Here is a 7,928-nt window from a genome sequence, read left to right as displayed (position 1 = left end):
ACTTGAGCTGTAATCGGAACTCCAGTTGGTTGTGTTGTTTCCAGCCTGGACTAATAGATTGGAGTTGAAAGCATTGCCAGCTGGAACACGCATTTGTGTTATCTGCATGTGTGTTGTAACAGATGTTGAGCAGAGGCTGCTTGTCAAAGGTACATTGTAGTAACTTTTAAAGATCCTTGTTTGTTTCAGTACGTTTTTCTTGCATCACTAATTTTTTCCATAAAGTCAACCACGAACTGCATTATTGGGAACTCCAGCTAAAGCTTGTGGTCAATAGGAAATAGATTAAACACAGGTTTTCCCCTTTCCATGCTTGCCAACAGTGATGTCAGTGGTTTTAATGATCCTTACCTCAGCTCACTGTACTCCTAGTGCTCTCTATTAAAACACTTGCCTTCCACACTGGTTTTATATGTTGTTAAGGAAATGCTTATGGTTGTTGATAAGAAACAATGAGGTATCTAGCTGATGACTTCAGTACCTTATAAGGTGCTTCCGCCTTGAAACATATTGTAATAATTCTCTGAAGAGAGAGAAAATTATGCCAAAAAATTAAGTATTCTTTTGACTCTAACAAAGAACATGTGTACACTAAAGTTGAGGATGGCGCTTTTTGCTAGGAGTTATGTGCAATCAAGAATTCCCTGGATCAAAGCCTTCCAGGTTGACTCTCGGCAGTTGCCCTGGAGCAGCAGCTTTCTCACAGAAGGGCTGCTTTCTGGGCACTCTTGGGCATAAAGGCAGAACAGACACCTCTGCCATGTCACAGGAGTGGGGGTGGTTGTTCTCTGTTACCCAGTTCTTCCATTTCAGAAAGAGATTTTTAAGAGGAGTTGGGGAGATGACAACAATCATTGCAATCAGTACTCTCACAGTGTGGAGTCTTAATTTTTTTTCTGCTCGTGAAATTAGAAGAAAACTTCTCCTTCCCTGTGTTGTTTGGTTTTGGTTTGTTGGTTTTTTTTTTTTGAAATTGTAGAAAATGTATAGCAGGTTTTACACATGTGCATTGCCACCCCAATAACTTGAGTTAGGGGTTGTTATATTAAATTGAAGTTTGAAAGTTGGTGTTGTTTTCTTTTATTAGGCCAAAATAATAAATAGTTTCTAATGAACTTCCATATATTGGTAAGCAGTAGAAATTCTTAAAAATAACTTCTAAAAAGTACTTCTTAATGGTGCTGGTTATAAGGTCAATGAGGTTTGTGAACAGTAATATTGGTAGTCTCTAAAATGACTGACAGCGTCTGAATTGTGGTCTGGTAATACTTTTCCTGCTTGACAAGTAGTTTTCCATATTGTACTTCTGGACAAACTGGAGGTGCAGTAACAAGCGGGAAGACAGGGCCCACGTCCTGCCTGCTCTTGTACTGGCAACTGAAGTTCATATGAAGCACAGCCCGGTTCTGTTCACACCCTGCATGACTCTGTCTTCATCCAGAGTCTCAAGCTCTCAGATATTTGAAACTGCTGTGTTTTTTGTGTTTTTTTTTTTTTTACTCATTTACACATGTTCAGGACTTTTAAGATTCAAAGATGCTGTAACTGTGATTTTCTTTAGTACTATTTGCTTAGTGAATTCCTCTGGGAAGTGTTTTCTTTTTCATAGAGACTTGTTAACTCTTTCCTCATTTACTCTTCTGACTTCTTAAAATAGCAGTTGCAATGTGTTCCCGACTGTGTTGGTTGAATGGGTGATGAATTGCGTTAGACAAAGGCAGCACTGTTGGCAGTCACAGGTTTTGTTTTCTTATACAGATATATAATCTAAGATTATATTTATTTATTTATATTTATATATTTCAGTTGAGATTACCTGAATGCTAGTGTAGAAATGTCACTTTCTGTCTTGATGTTGCAAATTATTGTTTAAATATTTAAATCTCTTAACACAATAACTTCCAATGATGTAGGACACCTGTCTCCTTCATCTTGCCTTGCCCATGCAGAGAAGCTGAGACTGGTGGCCATGCCAATGGTCACTAAACTCCTCCTGCAGCCCTGCTGCATCTGGAATGGATGGGAAGGGGGCACTTTGCACACATTATACTTCAATTTAGTTTAAGCAGTTTCTTCTTTGTCATTAGTCTTTATTAATACAGTATGGCATTACTGGCTAATTTTAGGTCAAGCATAGTTGAAAGCTGCAGAGCTCTGCAAAGCTGTAGATAGATATTCGGCTCAGAACATTCCAGGAGGTTACAATACAAATGCAGAAGAAAGTTGAAAGTAAATAAGAGATCTGTGAGATAATTCTCTGGGGAGTTTTCACAGCATACCACACATCACTTGCAAGGATAGGCTTTCCTTTCACTTGAAGGACCACAGAAAATAAATTTGTTTCTTGGGCAATTAAAGAATATAGGACAGGAGGTCTTTTCAGTTTTATACTTCAACATGTGTATGGGAATTCTTTATTTGTACTGAGGAAAATACACTATTTACCTATATTTTCAGGAGCTTAGTTAATATTTAATATAGAAATAGACACACGTTTATGTAAAGTCTAAGTGTTGCTTCATCAGTTTTTATGTGAAACTCCTAAAAGGTAAATGATGGTAGTCCTCTAGCCCCAGTGAAAACAAAACCGATATTCATTTATGGGTGTGTTGTTCAGGCATCAGTGGGTATGGCTACATCCTGCTGTAGTGCAAAGAGAAAAGCTCTAGGGTTGTGTATGCTATTGCTTGGAGGCTGGGATGCAGTTGGACTTAATGATCTTCAAGGTCTTTTCCAGCCTGAGCAATCCTATGATTCTGTGTGGCTGCCTGCTGGTGGGCTCTGTGTGGGCCTGCAGCCGGCCAGGCCTAGGGACAGCTGAAGAGTCTGCCAGGGGATTCCCAGTAGGACACAAGGCAGATCGACACCGAGTCTCACTCCATCCTCTGTTGCTCATGTAGATGTACCCCATAAGAGCACTTCTATTGTTGACCTGTGTAAAGATCAACAGAAATGCAGAGATGGGAGAGGACTTTGAGGCATCTGCATTATGTGCTAGATTAGAAGAGCTAGAGCTGAGATGATGAGAATCATCCAGTGACAGAATCATAGAATACCCCGAGTTGAAAGGGACTCACAAGGATCCTCAAGGTCAGCCCCCCGCTCCACAAGGACCACCCGAACCCTATCTCTGAGAGCAGTGTCCAAATGCTTCTTGAACTCTGGCAGCTCAAGGCTGTGCCCACTGCCCAGGGATCTGTTCTTGCCCTCCTCGCCGTTCCCTCGGGCCCTGTCACTGCACACAGAGCAGAGCTCAGCGCTGCCCCTCCGCTCCCTGTGAGGAGCTGCAGTTGCCATGAGGGCTGCCCTCACTCAGCTCTTCTGCTCTGTGCTGAATAAACCCAGGGCCCTCAGCCAATCCTCATGCACTTTACCCTCCAGACCCTTCTCTATCTTTGTAGTCTTCCTTTGGATGCTCTCTGATAGTTTTATGTTCTCTTATGGTGTCCAGAACTGCACAGAGTTCTAAAGATGTGGATCAAAAGCAACTTTTGGCATTTGCTCAGTAGTAAACCTGTACGGAACATAAGTAATCCTTATTAGGGTTGCAGTACCTTGTTATTTCCACAGTCCTCTCCATAGTCAGAGAAATAAATAAAATGTAAATACATTTATGGACTTTAATAGGATTTTCTGGGTACAGTTATTTTCTAATTTGTATGTCAGTGGTGAATGATGGTGCTGCACCCCTGATACTCAGTCATCCTTCTCAAGCAAAACATGGCATTTGCAGATGGCTAGGAAGCCCTGCAAGGAGGCCTGAGTCTTACACGTGTTGGGCAAAAATGCCAGCAGCAGGGTAGTTGTTTGACCTTTTTTTGTTTTGTCATAGGAGTTTTTCTGGGGTAATTGGTATAGACAATTAAATTGTTTCTGCTTAGGTGAATCTCTTGCAAATCTAAATGTATTTCTGACTGCTTGTAATTTCATTGCCGACATCTGTTTTAAATGCTCTTTAAATTATTTTTGAGTACAGTTCAAATGTGTATGCCGTAATTTTTCAAGGTGCTAACATTTTCAATTTGAGTGATAACACTTTAAATAGGAAAAAATCCCCACAAAACTGGAAGATGTCGGGGGAGATGTGATAATTACAGGAAAACTTCACAGTGCCCGTGATGCTAATTTTCTTTCTCTTTCCTTTTCAGAATGATGACCTATACAACCTCAGCAAATCCTTCTTTTAACTCATGGGTATCAAGACTCTAAATGTTTCATGTTACCACAACTAGGACCTCACCTCCTCCTCCTCCTCTTCCTCTGTAAATGGGTACGATGCATCCAGTTCAGTTTGTTTACTTTACACAAACCTCAGGAGTTAGTTGACTGAGCTGCACATCCTGTGTTGTGCCAAGCAGAAGCACTGTGACACCTGGACTATGAGTCTCTCTTAATCCTCTACCATAAGGACTTAGCTGGCCACAATGAACTGATGTGCCCACCACTGTGTCATGGTGAGAATGGGTATTTTACTAGCACATTTACACAACTTCATTTGCTGCTGAAAACCTGTATGACAAATCATCCTTGTAAATTATTACATACAAAACTTAATGTTGGTTGAAGAGTATTAAATATTTAACATAGGTTTTGATTTATACATGTACTTTTTTAATTAAAATGTAACTTTTCCTACAGCACATCTTTTTTGATGTGGAACTGAGGTATACTATATTCTGTTGTAAACAGAGTGGGAAACCTGCTTAAAACAAGGCTTCTAAGAATAGAGTAGGGTACTATTCTTGTTTTAAGATTGTAATTCAGAAAATAATATAATACGAGTCATTGGTCCCCGGGCCTTGATTGTACAGTCATATTTGCTGATACTATCAGTTGTAAGATAACCCTGATGCTGAACTGATTTCTTTCCAGAAGAAAAGTAATTTTGTACTCCTTGTAAAATAATAATCTGTATTAACTACAATGAAGACAAACTTTACTGTACATGGTATTTACAAGTGTCAACTTGAATTTGTCAATTGCACAGAAACTGACAAAAAATCAGAAAAAAAGAAATCAAAGTCTTCCATTGTATATATTGTAAAGAATAGAAAATTAAAAAAAAAAAAAAAAAAACAAACAGAAAACCACAAACAAAATGAAAACAAAGGGTGAACTTTTCAAATTAACTCTTTCCCTGGAATGAAAATGTGGGTGTTTGTAAATTCTGGAAATCTCTTTCTATATGTAATAAACTAGATACTGTTTTATCTGCTGTAGTTTGTTTGTTTGTTTGTTTGTTTTTCTTGATGAACTGTCTCAGATCTCTCAGATTGCCCCGCTATAGCTTTCTTTGATATTGCTACTGTGCCACTAAGAATGGCTGTGGATCACTACTATTTAAGAACGTCGAGTACAGTTAGATGTAGTAGGGAGTGCGCTTTGTAAAGGGCCAATGAAAAACATTCTGCCTTTCTGTGGTATACTTGGGTATTTCACTAAAGATCTCGTTTCATTGTTCTGGTGAGTCTTCAGGATACCGTCCTCCTTCCACTTATGTCAGTGGGAGAGTTCTAAGCAAGTTAAATCACTGAAAGCAAGATAGCAGCATGAAATTTAAAAACAGCAACCAAGATGATTGTCTGGAAGTCGGTGCAAGAGGAAGAATTAAGAATTCTTCTGTGACTTATTTCTGCGCTTTACTCTGACTCTTTGTCTATATTGTTATTTTATGTGTGTAGCATTTGCAAAGTCTTAGTTCTTTTTGGGTCTGGAGAAGTAATGAAATTGGAGATCTCAAAGCAAAATGTTGTTGACATGATAAGAGAACAGGCTATTTCAGGTCCCTGTTGGTCATTGCTCTTGCTTCTGCAAAGCAACTTTATGGACCAGGGTGCATTTGACAGAATTCTTGTTATCAAGAAAAAGCAGGTGCTCAGTGCACCACCCTCCACAGAGGATGGGAGGATAGCTGTCAAACCCTCCAAAAAAAAGGATTTATTTCCCCTGAGACGTTTACGATGTTTGGGGCTAGGCTGAAGTTAGTGCAGTGTCCTCTTCTGACTGCAATTGAGCCAAATCCCCTTCATCTGTACTGTTTTTTCACCTGGCTTTTTCTTTGGAAGTTTACCATTCCTCTAAATGTACTGGTATTTTTGCACTTGTATATTCACTTTTTGACCATACCAAATCAAAAGTTTTGAGAAAGTTTTTACACCTTAAAATATTACAGTCATTACAGATCACTGGTGACAATTACGTATATACTGGTGCTGGCAGACTTCAGGATATTGGTGCATGGTGAGGCTGCAGCCTAAGATGGACCTGTGACTGCAAAGGATGCTGCCTTTGGAAATCTCGTCCTTTGCTGACAAAACAGTCTCCACCAAAGAGGCTGATGCTAATCAGTAAATGAGATAAGGCATCATTTCTATATGTAGAAAGGGGCAATATAACCCACAAGAGCTTGCAGTTGCTCTCGAAGAGCTTTAGTATGTTTTTTCCTAAAGAACTATTAATATGTAAAAAGGCAGCATTTAACCTGCATGTGTTCAGAAGTAAAACAAAACAACCAATGAAACCAAGTCACCGTTCTCAAACCCTTCACCTACAGCTTTCTAACAGTTTAACAATTCATCATAAAAGCTCATAGTGTTGATTTGGCTGCTGAATGTTAGCCCATGTTGTGCGTCCATGTTAGCCCATTAATGCACCTTGGATAAAACAGTATTTTATGAGCATTGTGCTTTGCAATGTTTCAGATGATTTGCGTGCTCTAGCCATAACTAAAACATATTTGTAGGTACTGGAAGCTACTATTAAATTTTAGGAGGCATTAGTTAGCACCTGTAATCCAGGTAACTATTTTGAATTGATACATCTATGAGCACATCTTGTTTAAAACGTTTGATTTTTTAGAATAATTTTAGAAATTGGCAAAGGTGATTATGTTGGTTGGAAAAACTATAACGGGGAGTGAGAGGATGCTGCTGTTCTGCTGGGCTGATCTGTCCATTTACGTCATTAGCACATACAGTCAAAAATCAACCAATTCATGATGTTAACATTCACTGTGTTTACATTAGTAGTTCTTTTCCTTAGTAAAATTAAACCTGTTTAGCAAATATGTTTTGAGAATACGTTTAAAGCAAACTTAATCTGTAATCAAACAATCTTCTTGATGCTTTTTTTTTTTGGCATAAAGATTCTTACTAATTCAAGACTTCATTAAATAGACTGCAACCCTTTATAAATCAAACCCCTTATAAATTAAAGTGGAATTTCCTCAACAAACAGTGCTATCCTATCTTATTCTTCTGTGTAGTCTGTTGTTGTGTCTGTGGCAAAATACTTTATAATTTTTTAAGTTTGAAAATGGACAGTGATTTCTGTCTCACATCAGATAGTAAGGTTTAGATGCTCAGGAGTTTATTTTGCATGATTTTTTTCAAGTGGAAGTTGCTGATTATTATTTGAGTTTCTTTTTGAATCCATTACTGTGACAGCTTCAGTTTTCAAAAAGGGCTATATTGAATGCATTTGTTACTGCTATTGGTTGAAAAGGAATGAGATTGTAAAAAGAGTTTGAAGCAGTTTCCAGAAGTACTAGCAGTGCTTATATACTTCTTTCCCCCCACCCTGATAATTGCTGTTTTGAAGCTTGATTTGTTGCTGAGTTGATACATGTTACGGAGTTCTAAATCTTTCTAGTCTTTTTTATTAACTTCTTTAATTAGCGTCTCAACTGTCATATGTCTTCTGTAATGTTTATGACATTTTTCCAGCAGAAGTACAAATTCAGAAAAGAAAAAGGAACACCACATTTATAGGCATACTCCAATGCTGCAGACTTACTTTCTGCATATTTAAGAACTAAGCATCCGTGTCCATCTTGCTACCAGGTGACTTTTAGCTGAAGCTATTATTCATGCCCTCTATTACATTCAAGGGCTATGTAATGAGTAGTATGTGCTTAAATGGCTCCTATC

The sequence above is a fragment of the Meleagris gallopavo genome, chromosome 11 (genome assembly GCF_000146605.3).
Source record: "Meleagris gallopavo isolate NT-WF06-2002-E0010 breed Aviagen turkey brand Nicholas breeding stock chromosome 11, Turkey_5.1, whole genome shotgun sequence".
Classification (NCBI taxonomy): domain Eukaryota; kingdom Metazoa; phylum Chordata; class Aves; order Galliformes; family Phasianidae; genus Meleagris; species Meleagris gallopavo.
Note: the sequence above shows the minus strand (reverse complement) of the source record.